This window comes from Anopheles moucheti, chromosome 3, assembly GCF_943734755.1.
Source record: "Anopheles moucheti chromosome 3, idAnoMoucSN_F20_07, whole genome shotgun sequence".
Classification (NCBI taxonomy): domain Eukaryota; kingdom Metazoa; phylum Arthropoda; class Insecta; order Diptera; family Culicidae; genus Anopheles; species Anopheles moucheti.
The window spans coordinates 31,676,641-31,698,879 of NC_069141.1; the positions used below are offsets into that span (position 1 = coordinate 31,676,641).

At 43.4% G+C, this 22,239-nt stretch overlaps 1 protein-coding gene across 1 annotated transcript in view; it reads left to right on the top strand.

Annotated features, from left to right (window-relative positions):
- The first annotated feature begins 938 nt into the window (after positions 1-938).
- Positions 939-22,239, top strand: part of LOC128304666 (klarsicht protein) — a 184,381-nt gene continuing 163,080 nt past the window's right edge. Inside the window, exon 1 of the mRNA XM_053041874.1 lies at positions 939-1,279. The gene's annotated coding sequence lies outside the window, so the exon portion shown is untranslated. The remainder of the gene's footprint in view (positions 1,280-22,239) is intronic.

The following is a 22,239-nucleotide window of genomic DNA, read 5'->3' on the forward strand; positions in this document are numbered from 1 at the left end:
CGCTCTCTCTGAGAATCTATTCCCATCCCTGTCGTTCATTCTCCTGCTTTTTATGCTGCATCATACTGTAGGTATGTCGAATGTTGAGTAAAAGAGAAGAGAGCACGTTTATAGTTTTTGTTTTTAAAAACTGAAGAACATTTAAATCGCTAGATGATGCTGAAGCCATCCTTTTATGCCCACAATGACAAGGGAGTGAATCTACCTTCTAGGCTATTTTATCAAGTAACTAACTTTTTTAAATTCACAATTAATTTATCTCTATAAGCCGTTTTCGTTGAGCTAGTAATATTATAAAATCTACCTTGAATTTGTTGTGGAAGTTCAACCTTTCAATTGTTACTACTGCTACATGTTACTTATACTTTCGCACTATAAAGCATTAATAGTCACAAGGTAAAATTGAATTTAGTTAATTAGTAGTTAGTTAGGTAGATGATGCACTTCTATAAAATAATTTTTATCGAAAATATCATGATTAAAATTCAAAACTCTCCTATTTGACAGTACCAACATTGAGATGTAGGTGGCGCTCCACTCTCTCAGCTGCATTTGTCTCTTTGGGTGCTCCTCATGCAGCTATTTCGCTCCTTGGGTGTGCGAAACCGGAGTTTGACAGCCTGGTTTCGTTAAAAACAGGCTTTTGACGTTAACCTTTCGTTAAATTTCACGTGGTATATACGTTTTGACATTTGCAGCTTGACGTATTGTGTTTCAAAACGTTGTCGCGGTCGGACGTATGTGTCGCGTTTTCCGCCATCCCTTCGGGTACAGAATAGCACAAAAAACCAAAAGAAAAACTTACAGAATTTTGGACGTGCAGTGAAAAGTGCGTGCGGGAGTGGGTTGGAAGTGAAGTGTCCGTGAACAAGTGCCTCCAACGGTGCTGTGGTGAAAGGAGTACGAATGAAGAATTGCTCACATTCTGATTAATTTCGAGCGGTGCAGAAGTGTGGTGAAGTTCTAGCATTGCATTTGTGCCGTGTGTAAAGAGCCTGTGTGCAGTGTTGCAAAATACATAACGAATAAGCATAATTTTAGCAGTCTACCATCGTTCTTTTTTGTGGCCTTTTTGGAGGCAATTTTGTGTGTGGCGGTTTTGTTTGATTAATTGCGGATTGCGCGTGCATGAGTGTGTGTATGTGTGTATGTGTACAACTAAGAAGCAAAAGTTAATGTAAGAAAAGCGGAAAACAGGATTCGTTGGCGACGCCGGAAGCTGCAAGCGAGAAGCAACAGAAGCATAACAACGCAACAACAACAGCAGCTGCAATTGAATGTAAATATGCATCACCAATATACACCGCCAGCGAATGTAGTTATTATTGCAGAACCGAGTGTAATCCCAATGGGCGACGATGACGCCGAATGAGAGGAACCATAACCTTGCGGTTGATTCTTGTCCGCTGCTGCTGCTGCTGTTGAGTGGTTTAAAAGTGTGCGTGAAGTCCGCGCAGGAACACGCACCAAAAGCGGCATGGCGATTGTGTGAGCAGCAAACAGGGGCAAGAATATTAAAGCCAACGCACCAATAAGGGGCACGGGGATTTGGTTGCTGTGAGTGCGAGGTGGAAAAAAGCATCGTTCCTTTCTTGGACTTCGTCTGATGCACCTGACTCATGCTGATGATGCTTGCACTCCCCTAAAACCACATCCGGTCGTCCATCCGTTAAGATGGTAGACACCGCGATGCGGTGCGAGTGGATCGACTGCACTCTTTCGCATTTCGCGGCTTGCTGCAATCCGTGTGTCGTTCGTGTCGCAGACTTTGGACACGCACAAATTGCAGGCTCAGGCCAGACAAATTGCATAATGTCTCTTCTGATGTTTGTTATTGGCACTCTTATTGCCCGCCCGCTGCTCTCTGCGAGCGTGCTCGTGTGTGTGTAGTAGTGTACGTCTCCAATGGCGCTATTTTCCACCGTCCGCTTTGATACTTGTTTCTTTCTTCAGTTATGCTCGGTGCGTGTTTTATGCTCCGGTGCTGGAAGTCGCGATATTTAGCAACCAAACATCGGAGTATGCGTATTTTCTAGGTCTCGTCTACCAACACTTGCACAAACGAGGTGAGAGACGGCCGTGCATTATAATTTCCATGCACCTTTGCGTTACTTGGATCTTTGGCAGTAGATTAGATTGGTTTGTTAACTTGCAACTGTCAAGCATCGAGCCCCCCCCACTCCTCGCAAGCGCAAATGGGCAAACGATTAAGAACCTGCTTGACCGCACCGTAAAGCCAAAACCAGAATCCAGCAAACAACTTCATCCGGTGTGAGTGCGTTTGAGTGTGTTTGTCTTGTGCGCTATGCGGAAAATGGTAAGACTTGCACAATTGCAGCCCTTAAAAGGTGTCTCGAAGGTTGGCGTACTTGTTCTAGGGTGGTGGTTGTAAAACACCCCCTGGAGGAGACAGACTGTTCACAGAAATCACAGCAGGCGGAGATGGTTGACATTTCTCCTGTGCAGTGTAATGATGAATGTCGTAATTTTCCTACTGTCGGCCCCAGCACAGCTCCACCTCCATTGAATAATCCAAACCAAACAAATGAATGCAAAAAACTTCTATGTGCTCACCGCTTTGTTTTTCTCCATTTTCAACCACGATGAAGAAAATGGAGGCGAAAAAATCGACAAACATGGCCCATCGTTCCAGGGCGAAATAAATTGGAAAATTGATTAATGCAAATGTTGTCAATTTTCTTCGAACAATTATTGTTTTTTATTTATAATTTCACCATTTGCAAAAAAAAAAAACATTACTTTCCCCTGTGGCAAATTCCGGCAACTTTAAATATCGGATGACGTCGCCATCGATCAATGATCATGCCGATCATCAGCAGACGCCGGCAATATGACGCTGCTGACAAATTAAACGTTATTTTCCCATTGGAACAAATTAAAGACGTCGCCTGGGTTTTTTTTGTTGTATTCCCCCATTAAAATTTGCTGTTTTCTTGTGAAAGGTACTTCACCCAAAAAAAACTGATGAATGTCTTTCGCTTAAGGTACCATTTTGGCACACGGAAGTTAGATGCTTGTTTGGGAGATAGCGTTAAGACCATCGGAGGGGTTTATTAAAATAGCCAACGATGTTAAGCGCTTCCCATTAAAATCTGCACAATAAATCGTTAAAATCGTTTCGAAACTACCGTTTGAGTTAAAGAAAAGTATTTGTGGTTTTATCTTTCTGCGTATGGCTGTGTTTGTTTGCTTTTTCTTATCTGGAGTTGTTTTATGTTTGATAAGTGATGATTGACGCATGGCATCGCTGTTCGTTTTGCTACAAACAAGCGAGCAAATAATTCGGCGATCAAATTAAACATATTTCTAAATAAAACTTTAAATAAGTCACTCTAAATAGATCACTCTAAATCGACAATTCTTGAGACTTATATGAATATCCGTAACATATTTGGAATGCAGAAATTCCCAGCATTCAATCAAAGTTTGAGTAAGTTTCAAATTGCATAAATTCTAGAATTATACGATTTTTCGGATGAGTGAGAGACTTTGCTTTCTGTCCATAAAATAGTTCCTTTAAAAAGGCGGGATTTTTAACAAAAGTATCAGAGAAAGAAGATAGACTCATCTGGATGCAAAAACCGACAGTCGAGCGTTAAAACCAGTTTTCCAAAAGGTCGGCAGCTGGCAACATTAGCTTTTAGCATGCGACATTCGCTGTCCTTCGTCGGGCGGCGGTAAGGCAACATCTTAAGAACGTGCTGAACGCGGAATATTAAACGTGTGTTACGTGTACGAATAGCTCGAAGCACATGAGTTCTTGAATGTCCGCATAGCACCTTTTTTTTTGTTTCGCGCATCCCAAGTATTTCTTTGCGGCTTATCGGTTCTTGTAGAAGGCTGTCTTGCACCCCGGTCGGTGATGATGGTCGTATGTTTTAAAAAATGGGAAAAATTCAAACGGAAACGAACGAATCAAAGCTATCGCAAACAAACGGCGGCCGAAGTCACTCTCTGTTGCTTTAGACGTTCCTTCTCGACAAGATCAACTTGACGAGTTGGAAGTGTTTGTGTGTGTTTGTGAGTGTTTTTTTATATTAACAGACTACATGGCCGCTCGAGAGGCACGTCGGAACGGAACCCCGTGCATTGGAATGTTTTTGCTACGCATAATGTGCTCAGGGGCCTTCCTACTCGCGGCCGATTCTCCGATGTTTGGATTATTGTTTCGTATGTTGGACGTCATCCACCCGGGCCCGGGCCTGGGACGCCTTCAACCGTGTCCGATACGCACGTGGAACGCAGCTTTCAGAACTAACCTTAAATTATTGTGCCGTGCGCGCTTCCTCGACAAGATGGGCAACGGATTTGATGGTAAAATTGCCGGCCCCAGTCTATTCAACCCTAACCTTCAATGCGCCGATTCCAAGACATAATACAACCTCCGCGCGCTTTATCATCTCACATTTGGGGTTGAATTTCGCCATTGAATTACACCCGGACCGTGCCATTTGGGCCGCCAGATATACAACATTACCGGATGCTTTCTTTTCCCCGCGTCCCAAGCGTCGGAAGCGCTCTCGCCCCTAGAGTTCATTCGTCGGAGGCCAATGGACAGTGTGATAGGCCCCGAATTTGCCAAAAACCCTCCGCGTCGTTAACGACCGAGAAAAAGTTACCCTTTTTTTTTTGCGCAAAGGCAGGGCCCCGGGGGCTTTTGGCCTGGCTTCGTCCATGACCCAAAGATGTGTTGCCTTCGGTGGTGGGCTTCAGCTGCAATAGATGGGTTGTTTCTTTTTTTTCTCCCTCGCCGTTTGGAATGTATCGAAATTTCCTCCACCGCGTATCCACCCACTCACACCATACTCTTATGTACACACACCCCCCTGCTGCACGTACTCTTCTACATGCATTTCTCTTTATTAAGTTAAGATTAAGACTCCTCTACGCCGCTGGATGCGAGCACACCATTAAGCGCTACTACAGGGAGGGAAACTTTCGGATGCTTCGGGGTATGGCGCTTGCTTGCGTCTTCTGTTGTCTTCTGGGCCGAGCCGATACGCGGGCTCGGCAGCCAATTATGAGACTCGGAGGCTTCAGCTCCGATATGGGAAGATGCTTTTTCGGGTGTCGGAAATTGGCCAACTAAGGCTGCAAATTGAATTATGATAGCCCGGTAATATGAGGGTGAGATGGAAGGGTTTCTTTTTTTTTTGTTGGCTGGTCGGTGGTACTGGCTCAATTCCGATCGACCGCATCGCGCCATCGATCCATCTCCACCTGAAGGACGTTCGTGGAGCACTTTCTCCCGGCGGCGATTGATGCGTTTTAACGCAAAACCAGAAGCAAAAAAAAGCATTCGCCTTAACCAAAGTAAATACGCTTACGCAGCTTTCCAGCATACGGCGAGACGGTCTAGTGACCTTTAAAAATATTTCATTAATGTTTTGATCACGATAGAAAGAGCTCGCTTCGACGCGGGAAGGCACTGGATTGAATTTCCCTTACGTTCACACGAATAATAGCTTATTAATGTGCAAGTAACAACATTTAACTTCCCAAACGTTTAGCAAATGAAGCTTTACGCGCTTGCCGGTACACAACATTTTGCACGTTCCGGTGGCAGTTTTCAGCCTGTTTTCATTTATTTTTTTGGAAGCGTTTTTGACGAAACCAAAACCGGGAAACGAGCAGTGCAATAAATGTGTTGGCGTAATTGGCAATAGGGGTGGGTTTTATTTTGCCAAATGTTTTAGGGAAGGCACGTAACAAATTTGGTTTTCTTTATGGAGAAGCATCGCATTTATGCTTTATGAAGTTAGATCCGGTGAGCCATTGGCCTGGTTTAGTGTGGCCGGTGGAGGGAAAGTGTAAGAAAGAAAAGTACATTTTCCCCCTGTTGTTGTTGTTTTCTTTTGTTAGTTTACATTTTCTCACGACTATTAGCGTGAATCAGCTGTGTTTGAAATGTGCTTCTCACGAGGAAAATAAAACCAATCCCGGAGACGATAGTATGAATGATTTTGTATTGGTGTTCGGAGTTTGTTTTGAAGGCCGCAAAGGACGAGAGATTACATCCTTGCGACAAGCGTCGTTTAATTGTATGCGTGTCGTCGCGGTGGGAAGAGATTTCACCGGCCGGTTTGCTGGATTTTCATGGTTATGGAGCATGCGCCTTGTGTTAGGTTGATGTTAGCCGTAGAAAACATCTGCATTCGGTACACAATCTCGAAATCAGCTGGTTTGGGATGCGTACTTCCTCTCTTCTTGCTGTCAAGCAGTGGCAACCTGTTGTAAACAGGAACGCGCAACCCACTCGAGATGATATATATCTCAAACAACCGACCGTTTGTTTACTTATTTCGAACAGAACAGAACGCCTCGCAGTTTGGTTTTCCTCCATTTCCATCCTTTATTTTTTTTTTTGGCCAAAATTTCCCAACGTGTGCGTTTAGTGTCAATGGAAGTGTTTATGCGACGACACCACCCACCCCCCATCATTTAGCACCCCGAGAAGAGCGACTTCTGTTTGGGTCAGTTTTGAAACGTAATGAATTATTTATTTATCTGCATAAGATTGTTATTTTAAAAATAACGATCGGAAAGAGGTCACACTTATCGCGGTGGGAAGGCAAGAAGTTTGCCTACTGGGTCTGGGTCTTTACTCCGCCTCGATGCTACTAGCCCACTGCTCATTACGGGTGGGGGTTGTTTTGTGTTGTTTGTGCTAGATTGAAACGGTTCGTTAGTGTTGTGGTTTGTTTACATATGCACACACATGTGTGTATATCGGATAATGAGCGGAAATCGATTTTTCGGAATGTGCCTTGCCATGATTAAAAGTGCCAGCTGGAAATTGAAAAGTGTTAGCAATGTAGAAGGAAATTAATTTCCTGATACGTGCTTTGCTTTAATTTATCGCCAAATAGGTGACGTAAAAGGGTGGAACGTGTTAAATGCTTATTTTATAATAGAGAAGCATTAATAAATAACCCAACATGATGGTACAACAATTACTCACTGTACATTCAAATTGAATTGCACTCGTCGGAGGTACATTGGGTGTTAAGCTAATGAGTCATTTAGAGTTGAGAAATAAGCAAGATGCACCTTATGTGTTGTAACGCTTAGCTAATTTGCATATCTTTGTGGGTGTGAATTTTATTAAAAGAATTACGACGATTGTGCGGCCATTTTGCATAGCTGTGTACAACTGTAAACTATAAGTGAATACATTAAAATTTGGTTAAATAGTCCGTTGTTGCTTATGAGACTTATTTATATAACAACTTTGTTCATTTTTTGCGGAATCTAAAGGAATCGTCTCTTGCCTTGAAATGGTCCATTGTTTAATACCTTTAAATGGCTGTTCACAAAAGGGTACAATGGTGGTTTTCAATACCCGGATACTACAAATAGTTGCTTGGAATTTCAAATATGCCTCTGATAGATTTCTCCAGAATTCCTCGTTCGTCCGATTTCCTGCGGGTGCGAAAAAATAATGCCATAATTATTTACATCATAGCTCCAGAGATGCTAATCAAATTGGCATCCCCCCGGTCGGTATCGATCGATTGATCAATTTTTGCTTTTAATCCCCTTAAAAGAAAAAATAAATACCTTCAAGAGACCCGACTAAGCGGACGCGGATATTGACGTACTGTTCGTCATCTGGCTCATCCTCGACCCAGGGCTCGTTTGCTGTAGCTGTTTTGCAAATTATAGCTTTTTTCCTGGGCTTCAATTAGCGCCAGGGGCATTGTTGTGGTTGTGTGGGGCTGCCACGGGTGGGAATTTTGAAAGGAGCTTCTTCATTTTCTTCTTCTTGGTTTAGCCCCCCCTCGGTAAGGGGAAACTATAATTTAGCAACAACTTTAGCATGAAAACTTTGTGGCGAGGAACTGCAAACGGTCGCCACCGTGTCGTTAGTGTGGATAGCGCGAGGTGCCTTCAAATTTGGCAAGGAATTCCAGTGTGTAATTAGTGCGCTGGGGTGATGTTATTTTGGAAGGTTTGGCAGAGATTTTGTAGATTTGTTTTCTTCTTGCTCATCCCCCCATCCCTTATAACTCGCTCATAATCGATGGCGCGACCTTTTGCTCATCCTTTCCCGACTTTCGATTCGAGGCAGCGACTGGTTTTAGCTGGAGTTGGTGGCGAATAATTGTACGGCAGCCGGAACCGATACAGCGATTATGATCCACGGGTTTTGGGATGCATAAAACGAGGGCTTCGCTGTTGTTCAGAGCGAACTGAACTAACTGTGAAACGTGGCGGGACTCGAAAGGAAGAAGCACGCGATCGTCGAACAACACCGCGTGTTTGGTGGAAATCAATTTCATTACAAATTTCCGTTTCGCGCTTTATGCCGCCATACAATCGACCCCTGGCCCAGGTATGTGAGTGTGTGGGGGGGTTGCAGCTTTGATTGAAAGCTCACCGGGAGGGCGGTTTCTAGCGCCTTTTTCTATCCGAATTGGAGCGAGAAAAAACTAATTTCCCCGCCGGGTAATATAATAGATTGACCGAAGGTAGCGTTTAGGGCGGAATATGTGTTACGAGGGAAGTCGATGTCGTCAGCTGCCAAAGACGGTCTGCGGAAGCAGTATTTTTTTTTTTTGGTCTGAAAAAAACGGCACAAAAATAATTCAAATAGTGTCAATAAAAAAACACACACAACCCAAGCAAAACATCGCTTGGTGTGAGCTCATTCGACCGACAAACCGATCCGGATGATGTAGTCGAACGAAATTTAACCCATCTGCAACCGATTACTTAATCTCGGGGGGTTGGGTGGTTTTTTTTTTGTTAGTTTCGAATTTTTAATTTCAACTTTGGTGTGTTAAATGCAGTTAAAACCGGCCGGCTGTTGTTCGGTAGCTGTTTTCTTTGTGTTCGCTCTCTCTCCCTCTGTTTCTCTAGGTTTTTTATATATTTGATAACGGCAATGTCACAGGGCGGTTGTGATGTGTGGGACTTTTTGGGAGGACGGAATGGGTGGTGCCTTTTATGCTGACATCATCCCATTTCAAGTCCACTGTTTGACCCGAGCGTGTCGAAGTGATTGATGAGCTCATGGCAGGGAAGATGTTGAAGCGCAAAGAGTGTGAAAGAAGCAGTAAGACATTCCTCTTCCTACAGATGCGTCCGGTTTGGCAATCGCATTCGGATTGAAAATAGATCAGGGTCGAATGCCGAAAACAAGGGTGTGTTATGTGAGAAGGCTTGTAATGGACGACTCGGATCATGTTTACTTGGCTGTCACGCTAATGTTCGTCCTTTTAAAATATGTCCACCGTCGGTTAGTGTCACAACGGCTTAGTTGAAGGAATGTTAATAGCTCGTTTTAGTAGTTTTGAAAAATTCGTAACAGTCAATTGAGCAGACAGTAGAAACATTATTTCTCTTTCGTTGGGTGCGTATGTGACACGTCGTAGTGCACGTTTTGTTATCAATTTTTTGTTTAATAAATTCAACGTCTTATCATGGCCAAAATGGGAAACGAACACTGCCATATGGTACGCTACTTGGCGCACCACCCTGATAACCTTATGTACACAGCGAAGAAAAAAAGGAATCGAAAAATAAACAGACACGCGAAAAAGTTGACCCCGTCCGCCGTTTCGGCCGTGGTGCGTTTAATGTGCTGTGTTCATGTGTACTTTTGCCACGAAGAGGGTGAATCAGTTTAGGCACGGCCTGTGCAAATTCCATGTACCACGAGGTTTTGAATAACCAATATGGCCGAGTTACATTTATTTATTTGCTTTATGAGGTTTCACGGATGCATGCAATATGATTTATTGATTAAATCATTTGACTCTGTTGATAATTAGGACGCTAAGCCGCTGGGTCATGGGTTAAGCTCTTCAGACAGTTGAGACATTGTATCAAAATGTCTCAGTCACACAAATCCCTCTGAAAGCGTTGCAAATCCAGAGTTGCCTTAGAATATGTCCCATTTCTTGGAATTGTCTGTCCTCTAAGACTTTGAGTTCTGAAGAAGAAATCCTCAAAGCCCGGAGGCTTTAAGATGCGACCTTCGCCTTAATTAGTGTCTATTTTATTTTATTCATCGTGTACTACGAGGTCTAGACGAAGGCTCTCGGCTACTTTTTACCACGCATCTCAAAAACCAGTTCTTGCGTACGGAGCGCCGTTCCACATTCGCTTCAGGGCTCTCCATGTATTAGACCGAACGTCGAAGTATTAGATCATAGAACCACATCATCAATAATGTGTTAATGATCATGTTTTGTTCTAACTTTATCTCTCGGAGGATGGTTCTTACGTTGAAAAGACGTTTTATTAAATCACGATTGAGTTTGTTTCGTCCATTTCTAGTTTTTTGTTTGATTATTTCTTCCAATTGATAGAAGGAAGTCCTCTTTAACCCTCTGTAAAGTCAACTCTCCACCCATATGAATCGCTTTATTGGTCGTTTTCCTCACTCTAAACCGTGTCGGAAAGTGGACGACGATGTTCAGGATTAGCTCCAAAAAGGATTAAGGAATTAGTGTGCATTGTCAGCAGGAAAGCAAGGAAAGCCGTATAAACTTTCCGTTTCGAACCCAGACTTTCACTCATCAGAGTTCACTCCCGCTTTAGATCAATATTGATTAAGTTGCAGCGTGTCGTACGTACGAGGGTAATATTACACATTGGCCATCCCTTTCCCATCATCAAACAAATTATTTATGCTTCCAGTTGTATCACCTTCTGCGTGTTTCATAGGAAGTTGTCGCTGCGGCACCGGGATTACGGGACCTAGAGAAAAGTAAGCAAAAAGCTAACGAAAAAAAAAAAACGATCTCTTGTCGATGATTTTACGGCCCTTTGACGCTTGATTTGAGCTTCTCCCAAACAGCGCTTTACTCGTTTCGTTACATTATCGCTTCAGGAAGTATGCGATTGTAAATATTTATTTTTATACGATCACTCTCCCTTTCACACGCACGCGGGTATGTGTGTGTGCATGGACAAACGAACCCGCGGTATGAAATTACAACCGAACCGAACAGATCGGGCTGATCTTGGGTGACGATCAGCAATAAAGATTCGATTGCAACGATTTGAATTTGCTTTGCTAACAAGGGAAATATGAAGGGGTTTTATACACCTTGGGGCGTTTTTTTCCCCTAGATGCCTTTAACTTAGTTTGTCACACATCTAACCCTGTGTTATCAGCGTTGGGGAGGAATAAACATTACTACTATCCACCCATTCATCTGATCGATCGATCAAATGGATTGCGCTCGTTACGCTACGTAGGGAAGCTGATCGATCGTAAAGCGCGCATATACATGTGTGTGTATGAACAACATGGGCGCGAAGTTTATAATTGTTTATCATCATCATCATCATCAGCAGCAGCAACCTCGCCGGCCATCATCATCATGCAGTGACCGTAACGAGGTCGTTACTGACAGCGTACCAGAGCCCGCTGACCAAGTGGCCGGTTCGGCTGCATTACGTTGAGGCATGTTCGTGTGTGCGTGTGGGTTGATATAAAAGTGACGTGACCCAACTTTGGGGACGCAAATGTAATGCGATAGGTGGATTTACTTATTTCATTCCTTTTTTCCACGGTGGCGGGGGTTTTGTTTCGTTTAGCCATTTTCGTTTAATAGTTCACGCCGTTTTTTGTTGGGGTTTGTAATGCAACAGATATCTCCAGTTTGACAGATGTCAAAAAGAAAGTAAATGACAGTTGATACGAGGAGTGCCACTGATCCAAAGCCTCCCATATAATGCAATATCTCTTTTTTGTTTTTCAATTTCAATATCAAACTCACTACCAAGCTTACAAGCATACAGATACATACTCCTATACCTAATGCGTCCAACATGCTTTCCCTTGCATCAGCGCAATTTAATTATTTTCCTGTTTTTGTTTTGTTTGTGATCGATAATCGTGTCGATAATCAGATTAAACGATAATGCTGTCGTACCGTGTGGTCCACCATGGTGAAGCAGGTTGCCTAGGGGTTGCCTCCAGCGTGTGTTGGTGCATACGTTTGGTGGAACTTGTTTTCCAAAGCATACGCGATTCGTATGTCTATACGCTTGGACATCTCCTTCGGCGTCTTTGGTGAAGGAAAGCACTCTTTGGGTTGCTTGAGGGAGTGGATTTTCCCGCACTCGAGAGCCTCCTGGTGGACGGGTATTGGGGTACGAGTGATTAGGAATAAATTTCGCTTTATTGGTCGATTGTTTTGTGATTTTTTCTTCCTACTTGTTGCCTTTTACGTCCATCTATGCGCTCGCGCACATACATTTTTCGCACAACCGAGCGACGTATGAGAGAGGCATGTTGGGCTTTTGGTGATGATGTACGAGTTTTTGGTCGGCAATGCCTCAACCGAGAACCATGTGCGTGTGTGTGTGTAATGTTAAAAGTTGGATGCGAACAATCGGTATGGTTGTTTGAATCCCTTGAGAAGAGCGGGAGCGCTGGTTTTATAGCGGGACAAGGAACCGTGCCGCTTCGATCAAAGCGAGATCGGTATGATCGATTAAACGATGGTGATCCTTAGAAAAAAATGAGAGTTTTTGTGGAATGCGTGAGCTTAAGAGGCATAAAGGATCGAAAGCAAGCCGTCTGATCGTTGGTTGTTGATTAGACAAATGATGGTTTTATTGGATGGTGGACGACGCATGTGACGCGTTCCTTTCGATTTCGCTCGGTTTGTGCAAAACGTTTCGTGCAAAAGTCCATGCGTGAAAGTTAGGAGATCCTCTGATCCTCACATTTATTTCACTTGAACTCAGGAAGATTGTTTGAACAAGAATCGTGAAGAAGTTGAATTCATGAAAGACGAGCTCTGTAAGTTGTACAATGATTTCAATGAAGACTTTGGTGATCTGAACAGGGCACTATTCCAGTTTCGTCTGAGCACCGTTTTTTCGAATGTCAAAACCTCGGAAGGTGTCAAAATGCACGAATGAATAGGAACATTTAACAAGAAACATTCCTTTTGACAGCTGTCATTAATCTCATTTGGAGTGGATTCGAATGACACATGTCAGTTAGTATGTTGGAAGTAAATAAAAAATGGATCAGCTCGAAGTTTCCCCTCGTGTTCTCCTCGCTACTACATGATGTTGGAGAAAATACTAGAAAAAAAAAGAGAAGAACAATGTCGCAGCAATATCACTGTTCCACAAATGCTACCTTATTGACCTTATCGGGGGGTTTTTTTCTCCTACGTACAAGGAAGCTTTATGGTGGTGACGAATATGGACCGATGATTGTAACGACGCGGTGAAAGTAAAACCTCCGCTTGTACCATACTGACCATTTTTTTTCACTCCCCTTTGACACATGAAGATCGTCTTGATCATTCCACTCCCCTTGTGCCATCCTCCAAGCGCCGGTGTCCATTCGCAATTACGACATCGGAAGCGATCGGGGATGGTTGTTTTCTTTGGTAAGCAAACTCCAAAATAAAAAAAAAAAAAACACAAACCTCCGACCTCAAACAGTCGCAATATCGGTTTCGTTTGGGATGTTGGATGGGAGGTTCAAGCTTCCTCGTACCGTTCGTTTTGCAGATCCATTTTCGGACGGGTTTGGTAAAGGTGGTGGAGTCGGTCGGTCATCTTCTATCTTCTGCGGGAGGCGTCTCCTGGGAAATCGGAAATCGAAGAAAGCGAAGAAAAAAATGAAACAAAAGACACACCACGAGCGAAGATCGTTGGTGGAAATATGGATTGCGGAAGTAGCTATAGTCGGTGCCGCCGCCCCATAAAGGCCTGATGATGATGCAAGTTATGCTGACCTCCCCACCGGGCAGGTTTCGTTCCCTCTGCTTTTAAACAGGGGGGGGAAAGAATGAGGATTATGTTGCGCGTGCGCGGAGGCTTGAAAATCAAATCGTTTTTCTTCTCATTGCTGTTTGTAGCGTTTATGGTCGAAGAAATGGAGAATAACAATGAATGGTTGTGATCTTGCTATGCAGCGGCTCTTTATCTTACCCACTCTTTGTGTTTTGTGTGCACCCCATGGCACCGTCTCGTGCCGTTTGATTTGTGCAGTTTTTTTTTCGTTTGTTGCGAAGCGCGTTTGTTCTTCGATTTGGATTGCGTGACCATTGCTGCTAACGAGCGTTAGCTCACCAACCGCACCTCATTCAAAGCTGGGAGTTTGAAGATCACGGGGAACGCTTTTCCTGAAACCATTCCACCAAAAAGGCAGGATAAAGGGAATGATCATTTCACTTTTGTTTTTGCTGCTGTTGGTTGGTTGGCAGCTTTCCGCTGGACAAGAAAATTCACACGTCTTTCACCGGTATGGGGTGACATGGGAAGGAAATGATAGCTATTTTCCTCACTTAGCTATCGACGATCGGTGGCGATTGGGATGCAATTGTCGTTCGACAAAAATAAAGTCTCCCCGAAGCACAAATGCCCGGTTCGGGGCAGAAAGTTTGCCAATGATCGCCAAAGTGTGCCCATTTCCTTGAACGGAAGCGGTTTGTTGGTTTTCGAGCGGCGTGTGAAATTTGTAACACCTTCGTTTGATTCGGTGTGCGAATTTGATTGAACTGGAGTGTAGTTTCCTGAGCTATGAGCATGAATGATAATTTATGAAAGGGGGTAGATTTGTGCCTGGATTTCCTTTCGTGGAAGAAAAATGTGATTGAATTGAAAGTGCTCATAGGCGTGCAATTTAGTATGGTTGTTATTTAATGTTTGCTGCCTTTTTTATGCTTAAATGCACCCCATCAATCGGAGAAATTATGCAATATTTCTAATGGTGGGATCTATTTAAAATACTGTATTGTGAGCCATTAGTTTTTAAACACTTTTGAAGAAGAAAATTTAAGTAAGTCGACCTGTCGGAAAAATGTTTGCAAATGAACAAGGATAAGTTGAATCATATGTGTATTTTCCCAACAGTTATAAATGAACGTTCAAACGTTTGAGAATGAGCAGGTGACAGTATAGTAGACATCATTTAAAAGGGCTTGTCATTGAGGCACAAGGAACCCTTGTACATTCTCTATTAATTCAACGTGTTAACGATACTCGATTATCGATCAAGCGGTTTAAGGCTAGGGCTATTCACCCTTCCAATCAGACAGGGACAATCGTCACCTGTTCCATGTGCGTTAGGTGTGTCCATTACGAGAACAAAAATCATTTCACAAATACCTGGATCCGGGCAGGGCAGGTGCTCACAATTACATGTCCTCTATGAACATGGCGCCCTAACCTCATCCTCATTAGGAACCCTTTGTACCCTGCGCAAAGGCAAGCTAATTGGTTCCGTTAGCACACCGCATCGTTTGTGAGCAACTCTGTTAGATAATTAATTCTACTTACATTGCCCGTAAAACATGAGTGCGAGAATTTATTCTAAACGAGGATGTGTAAAATGAAAGCCCGCATACACGCTGTGATCCGTCTCATAATGTGCTTGCTGTTAAGTCAAAGCTGGTTAGCACATTGTAAAAAATGTGCGACCATAACCGGGAGGTTCTCACGCGAAACAATCGAATCGAAGAGATGAGATGTCCATTAGAACAAAATTGTGGTAAGAGAAGCTGTGCACCGCGATGTGCGTTGTTGCTGACGGGGTCTCATGATTGGTGGTGGGACCGTGGACCCTTCACGTATCACAACACTATTATCAGATAAGGCAAAGACGTTTCTAGCTCACTCGAGAAAGAAAAGCATTTTAATCAAGCGGAATCGTCTAGCTTCCCTCCTTCCTGCCGGGTGTTTGTTCTTCCCTTGACCTAACTTTATCTTCCCATCGACAAGGGTGCGTTTCTTTTAAAAATTCTCCATTACGGCATCGCGTTGTGTACGTGGCGTGCGTGTGCGCTGTTGGGGCTGTAGTGCGCGGAACGGTCTCATATTTAGCAGTACAAGTAACAGGAATTTCTCGTGGTATGAGCAAAGCGAGTAGTGTATGTGTAGCTTTTATTGAGCGCTAGATTAGGAATGTTTTTTCGCCCCGCTTGGTTTGGTGGTGACTAGGAGTTGGAGTTGTTCAAAGGTGGTAGGCATGAAGGTGCGTTTATTCTGTTTATTTTTCCAATCCGTAGCCATGGTGGACGAGCAAGCATGAGGAGTGCATGGCGATGTATTCTTGCAGCAAACGTCAAACATGTTCTGTCCATTTTTATTCTTCCACCTCGGAAGGGCTGGGTTCTTCTGGGGTGCGTAATCGTTAGCTCATTGGAAGTGGCTATGTTGTAGCTCCTTTTTCCTCCGTCTCTCTCTCTCTCTCTCTCCACCCGGGTATCATTAACTCGTTTGCAAACAAACAGTTAAAAAGGCACATATGTTATACATTGAAAAGCAAACGCACTAGTAAATGGGGAGGCATTGCTTCACGCTGCATGATGGTTGGCACCATGAGCACACTGTCCCGTTTCTTCAAAAACACACACACACCTTTTCTCATCCCAAAAAATCCCTCGGGAGATCCATATTCTGCCACGCAACGGGACGCGTACGTGTGTGTCGTACGTGTGGTGTGCCTGTTTGTTCTGCCCGTTCCTCCAGAGTGAGCTGATAATTATGGTGAATAAATCATACGAGCGAGATACGCGCGCGAATAAGCGTATTGCCGTGAAAGCGAACCACTGTTTATTTTTTCTTGTTTAATAAGGGAATACAGAGTTGTAGCAGAGTTAAGATGCAAGAACTTGCTGTACACGTTCAGGTACGGCAGAGGTGTGTATGTGTGTATGGACCTTCAAGTGAGCTGTTTGGAATTCCGTTCCGATAGCTGGTTTGGGTGGTTGATTGGAAACCTAGCGAAGTAAGAAATGTAATACGAAATGATAAAGCATGATTATTGGCCTTTTTTTTTCGTACTTCATCATGTCCCCTTCTTCAGCACAATCGTGCTCGCCCCTATCATCACAGCTCTTGAGTATCTCGGTTAGCGGTTCTTATAATTTGTCGAAGTGCGTTTGTTAGGTGTACCCAGTCAGGTTACGTTACTTTCCGGGTTTTTAAATTTAAATTTTTCTTCCATTCTTCTTGTTGGGTACTAGGGTTAATCCCCCCATCGGACCAAACCAGATGGATGTAGCTGTGTGTTTGGTTTCGGATGTGTTTAATTTATTAACTTTTTTGCGAACCCCCGCTTGTTTGTGTGCGGGGTTCGTGTCTTGCTGCAGCGTTGAAGTTACTCGCCGCTGAATGTTGGTGGAAAGGTGGCAAAAACCCGCTTCCAAGTACGCTGAAGCATTAATTATGTATGATTAAGGTCGTCTTGAAGGAAAGCAAGTACCACACATGATTGGATGGAGCAGGAAACTCTCGGGATCCATTTTTTTGTTTGCTTCTTATGTTTCCTTCTCTTATGCTGGCGTAGATTTGTTTGAGTGCATTCCGAGGTTGGCGAGATGAATTGGTAGCTGAAGAAGAAATGGTCGAGAAAAAAATCTAATCACCCATACGCAGCCAATGTTCCTAATCCGTTTCTTACCGGACTGCTTCGGGATGTTTGTTGAAAAAATTTAAAAATGTATTATTTCCACTGCTTATACTGCCACTAATAACCCTGCCCGTTGGGTCCTAATTTGTTTTCCCAGTTACGAAACTCCTACATAGCAATCAACCGGTACCGGTTGCCGATGTTGAAAGAGACTGCAGCGGGGTGAAAATATGCTGCAATAATAGTAAACAGTAGTGTGTAGCCGTAGTACAACTAACCAAAAGAAAAAAAACCTACGACAACAATGTTGCAGTTAATAAATGATCTTGGCTTTTATCGTAAGCCTGCCAAGTTCCACCCACAAATCTCTCGATCTCGAGTGCTGCTGCTGTGTTGTTGATCAGGGTTGATTTGGATGAATGAGAATAGCGCTACCATGTAATGACACAGGGTGCTGCGAATTGTGCATTGTTAGGAGGCGACGGAGACCGTTTTATAACTTTATTAAAAAAGAAAGCGTACAAATACGGTGTTGTTCAGTTTTTTTGGGAGCCACAAAAAGAAAACCCCCCGTACAATTGTGACATTTCCAACCGATGAAGATTAGATTTGGCAGATTGAGTCCCTTGGCAGGTACACATTATTGGAACGGCTCTAACCCGGAGCCGGAGCGAAAACAACCGGTGTGCGTTTGTTTGGCCTTTGCCGAACCGCACAGTTGGTGGACACACCTCCCTCTCACGAGTCTCTCGGATGAAGGCGGGTTGGATCGACTTTTATATGCTGCAACAACAACGGTTTGCGAATAAATTGATAGGTTTGCGAATGGTGCGACGATGACGATGCGTCAAACCTAGCAGCCAGCCGGCCAGATCTTGGCAGGAATGAATGGTTTTGGTCCGTCGGTTGCGTAAGCGGCGGTGTTTTAGAAATGCGGTCGGTTTGATGAAATGCTTTATGAAATGTGTGTTCATTTTTGCGTGGGTTGCCTGATTTGGAGTGACTGCTCTAGTGTCTAGAGTATGGGTTAGGAGAACACAGCAGCTTAGAATCGGGCCCAGCTTGTTGTGGCGTGGTTGTTTGGAATGTGAAGTAAAATTAATATTGAAAAAAACTGCAAGCTATGTAGAGTTCCCTCTATGGCAATTTGTATTTCGGATTTTTATATGGTTTTTTGCAAGGAATTTTTAGATATATTGTGTTAAGATAATCTTAATTTTTTTTTCGTCTCAGGGTCCAATTAGGATTCGAACCTTGGACGCTCAATATTTCATACTCACGCACGTTCCAATTTGACCAAGAAGCTTAAGGAACTAAGGCCTGTAAATTGCATACTAAAACTAACTTATTTTGTCGAATACTTCTTCTCCAATCGGACACCATGTCTAGGTCAAATGTTTACATCTTAAGCTTGTTTTATAGTTTCTACTTTTATTTTCCGCTTTGACCCCATTAATTTACGAGTTTTAAAATTTATGACGTGTCTAAGCGCTGTCATAACTATAAGAAAACAACCAATTTTAATTGCATTTCCTTTCCGATTGTTCCGACATTTCACGAATTCCTATTCACCAGGTATTTTACACCACAAAGTTCCACACCCCAAATCGAATTATGATTCTGTGCGAGAAGCGGTTTTTTTTTGTGATATTGGCCCACTCTCATCCTCCTCGGTCGGCTGTAAATCATTCTAATTCCTGTCGAAACATAAAATCCACCCATTTCTTGTGTGTGTGTTGTAGGGGCGTCCGGTGACAAACCACACTATCCTTGGTGACAGATGGTCTATCGCAACCCAAAACTAGCCCCCATGATCATTCGTGCCCTTTTTATAATCATCCGCACGCGGTCGATCGCACAATGGCGCCCGAAAGTGGTAAAAGATTGTAACGTTCCGATTATGGTAAAATCTGCTCATTTATCACAGCTGCAACACTAGCCGTATATCGATATATGGGGGTTTCCTTTCCCTTTTCCGAAAGGGTGTGCACACCCACCCTGGTAGGGGGAGTAGGGTTTGTTGGGGTGTGTTCGCATAAAGCGCATCGATTTGGCATCGCACGCAGGCGCCACACTGTGAGCGTCCAGCGGAGCATCAAATGGTCGAATGCCGACGACGAATCTCGGATGGGGCGCGCTCGTGTGAATGGTCGTGAAGATATGCTGCAGCACTGCATTTGGTAGATGCAATTAAAATCAACACACCTTACCGTAGATGGGAATGATGGCACACCGAACCAATGTTGCTGGAGACCCGGCCAAGGTGACATTTTTCCTTGTTTGGGAAATCCTGAAAATTACATGTTTTAATGTTTAACCACAAACATATGACCCTTGGTGAGTTGAAAAGTCAAACCTCTTTCCCCGCGTGCTTGTTTCTGGCCCGTGTACTGTCTGTATAGAAATTCGGATCTGCAGAAGGTTCAAAACATGCAGACATGAAAGCCGCTTGCAGACGGTTGCTCCTTACTGCTTAATGAAGGAAAAACGTGGAAAGACAACACAGCGTGTGTAGACACCGAGTTCAATACTAATGACCCAAACGGGTGAACCTTCCCGCTTTCGGCCAATCTTTCGCTTCAGGAAGAAATGGCGAAGATTGGCGCAAAAGCAAGCGACTGGCAAAAAGTAGGTAAACTCTGGGGTGTGAATAATTCATTTTACCGCGGCCGCGTTGACATTTCTTTTTTTGCGAAACAGCGGAAGAACGCCAAACAAACAAAGCGACGGTTCGATGACATCGGCTGCGGCGGAGTGTGTCTTTGCTGCCAAGCATAAGAAAGAATGCTCTGTGCACTGTGGCAGCCGCACCAGACCGATCGTAATTCAATATGTTGCCAGCCATCCAGACCGGCCGTCCTGTGTTGCTGTGTCAGTATTGACTGGGGTAGTTTGTTGATATGGGGGTTTTCTCCCGGTTTTCCAATATTGTTTCCCATCCCTGGTCAGAAAACGAAGTCGGCTCGGTTGAATGCCCTCTTGAATTGTTTGTCGACATCGAGGGTGGCGCTGGATGCAATATTTTGATGTGTAGTTCGGAGGCAACTGTTTTAAAATGTTATAATTTTTTATAAAGTTTTATTTAAAAAGAAAAAAAGATACGAATATTTAAATACTTACTTACAATTGAAACAAAAACAAGAACAAAGAAAAGAACGGAGAAAACAATAAAAAAGGTTACAATGAACATTTAAGGACTTCTGTAGATTATAATGAAATTGTTCATTTGTATGATAATTAGGAAGTTAATTTAAAATATTGCATTTATTGTAGTAATCTTAATGTAATATGTTCCGAATATTTTGCTTCTTGACTAAACCACAGAATTACGCCATTTAATGTTGGAAAATCAATGTTCTCTTTCTGCGTCATTCTGCAAACAATTTTCCCCCAACAAACAAAAATAGCAAAAGGCACGACATCAAACACAAGGAAGCGTGTAGAAACACTCTGGGTCAATATTGGGCGAAATGTTGGCACGTAAAATGTGCCGCCCTTTAGGGAAAAAACAGCACGCCGACAATGTTAGACACCGCGGTGCGACGTCGTGCAGTTAAGACGCGAGTACCTACACAAACATAAGACGGGAGACAAAAAAAAAAACCAAACGAATCTCATTGTTTACTATTTATCTGTTATGCTTTCCTCGCCCCCCCACCCCCCAACCACCCAACGCTTTTTGTTTTGGGTGGTCTTTTTGAGGGAGTTTTGTCGTGCGTTTATGGAGTTTTGACTTTCTGCAACATTAATCAATGTTCGGACATTGTTTGCCTGTTCGATTTCAAATGGGTTTTTTTGAAGTAATATTAAAATATAAATGGGATCTCTCCATCAGACTTTTCCTTCTCTCTCACACACCCAACTTCAAGGAAGAATTTGTTGGTTTATATTTTTATTTCCATTTTCGACATGGGAGGCGCGGTTCGGTTCGATTAAGGGAAAGTGTTTCTCATCGATCACATATCGTTTGTGCCGCACACGGTCGTGAGTCATCAGTCGTATGATGCGTGCGATACACGACGGCTACTCGGCCCGAAAAAAGGGCCCCTCGTTTATTACCAGACGACGAACCCCTAAGCATCGTGAGAGACCAAAGGCACCTTTTTCGTGTTGACCTATTAGCGGATGTCAACTGTGTCAGCATTTCGGTCGTGATCGCTTTGCTTCCTGAAAGGGAAATTTATCCACCCGAGAGAGAGAGAGGCATACGTACATACCAGGCGGTAGGGCGGGTTTAAAAATTCGTTGCGTCGGTTTATGCGCTGCGTGCATTATGTTTGCAAGATTTCGTGGGTACGTGTGTACATGAGCAGTATTTTTGTTTTGTTTATTGCTTCCTTTCCATTTTCAGCAGTTCCTCTTGTGGCCGGGCGCGCTGCATATGGGTAGTAGCGTTTAAATCGTGAAACGATCGTGATGAAGATTGAGCGGACAGATTAGCGTTGGATTATCTTAATGAATAATCTCTGTTTTTTTTTCTCTTTTTGGAAAGATAGCTAGGATAGTTTTGATCACGATGGGAACGACATCCCCATTGACGGGGCCCGCAGATGGAGCTATTCAAATAGCAAATGTTTTTATTTTGTTGCAGTGCGGCTTCTTCTCATGTCGAAATTATTCATTCCCAGTGGTGGAGGAGATTCGGGTAAAATTAAATTGGCGAAGGAAATGGAATCATTTTTGTATTAATTGTCAACAGCACTGCGGCATAATTGGTTTCGATATCTTAAAGCTCACAATAAATAAGACAGCAAATGTCGCACGAAAGCGTTAGAAATAATTATTTGTGACAACAAGCATTATGGAAAAGCAACACTTTCACTAGCCAGCGCACAGCCATCGAACTAAGAATGGAATTTCTAGTTGAAACAAATTTA